Source organism: Benincasa hispida, chromosome 1 (assembly GCF_027475165.1).
Source record: "Benincasa hispida cultivar pf3 chromosome 1, pf3_genome.v1.1, whole genome shotgun sequence".
Classification (NCBI taxonomy): Eukaryota; Viridiplantae; Streptophyta; class Magnoliopsida; order Cucurbitales; family Cucurbitaceae; genus Benincasa; species Benincasa hispida.
The window spans coordinates 100,469,829-100,471,506 of NC_143478.1; positions in this window are offsets into that span (position 1 = coordinate 100,469,829).

Below are 1,678 nucleotides of genomic sequence, written 5' to 3' on the forward strand. Positions count from 1 at the left end.
AAGTGTTGCACTAAGTGCATCTGAAAAAAAAAGATACTGAGAAGATGCCTAAAGAATATTTTGAGGTAATTTATTTGTTTTGACTTTTAAATTTTAATCATATTGTACGTGCTTAACCATGCATGACACAAGTTCTTTTAAATTTGTTAAGAGAACACCATACCACTTGGCTATAGGAATTGTAGATAATATTGTTGCATTAGTCACAACACACTGCAAGAAATCTAACTTCGCCCAAAGTCACAATTCGTCGGAAAAGTGTGGAAAATGCGTTAGGAGAGCCTCTCCCGACGAATAAAAAGTCGTCGGGAGTTTGGTCGAGAGAAACTCGTCAGGAGAGGAACTCCCGACGCACTTTAAAACGGTATCGGGAGTTAGTCAGGGAACTATGTGCATCGGGAGTTCCAAAAACTGTCGACGTCTGATATACACTTTATTCCTTAGTTTAATCCATTCTTTATTCATCCTTAAAAATAAATCTTTTCTGACCAACTTTTAATCCAAAACAATTACTCGAATTAGAGGAAAAAGTACAAAGTATTTATTAAGCATAAACTTTGATTAAAAATTTCCAAGTTTGTTCAGAGTATTTAAAATGTTAACTAATTTATAATACATGATTTGACTTTTTTTGCCCCTAATTTTATTGATGTTTTTTCCCTAAACTAAGTCCAAAATTAAGTAAGTGGAAACATCCACAATTCATGGCTTATATAAAAAACAATACTAATTAAAAACAATCCACAATAACATTCATACTCCAAAAGATTGTATAAATTGAAACATCTACAATCCACAATAACATGCTATAAACTAATCCATAATCCACAAAAAGTTGCATAAATTGAAACATCCACAATCCACAATAACAACGGATTAATAACATGCTATAAATTAATCCACAATCCACAAAAAATTGCATAAATTGAAACATCTACAATCAACAATAACAACTCAATCCATAAATTAATTCACATTCAACAACAATAACAACTCAATCCATAAATTAATTCACATTCAACAACAATAACAACTCAATCCATTAATTGAAACATCTACAATAACACAATAACAATTTGCATAAATTATCTAAATCATGATTTTTCAATTAACCAATCGATAATGATTAAATTAATACACAAGAGAAAATAATAATTTAAATAAATATACAAGAGAAAATAAAATGAGAAGATTACCGGCGGCGGCGGCGGCGGGCGGTTGAAGGTGGCGGCTGACCGAGAAGAGGAGACGACGGCGGCGGCAGGCGGTTTGATTGTGGCTGCTGACTGAAGGGTGGAGGCGATGGCAAGCGCGTGGCGGCTGCGGGGAAGGAGGGGAAAAATGGGAGAGGGAGAGAGAGGAGTGGGCGGCGGCGGCGGGCAAGGGGAAAAATGGGGCAGCAACGACGGGGAAGAAGGGGAAAATGGGAGAGGAGTGGGCGGCGGTGGCGGGTTAAGGTTTTAGAGGAGAAGGAAGAGCGGGAAAAAATGGGGAAGAAGGGATCTGGTAACAGATCCTTTCTCGGGCGGCGTTGGGAGAGCTGTCGGGGGGAGTTCCAAAAGAACTTCCAACGGCTAATGTATGCCGTCGAGAGTTCCCCTGGAACACCCAACGCCCATTTTTAATTTTTAGGAGTTCCCTAGGAACTCCCAACGGGCCTTTACGGCGTCGGGAGTTC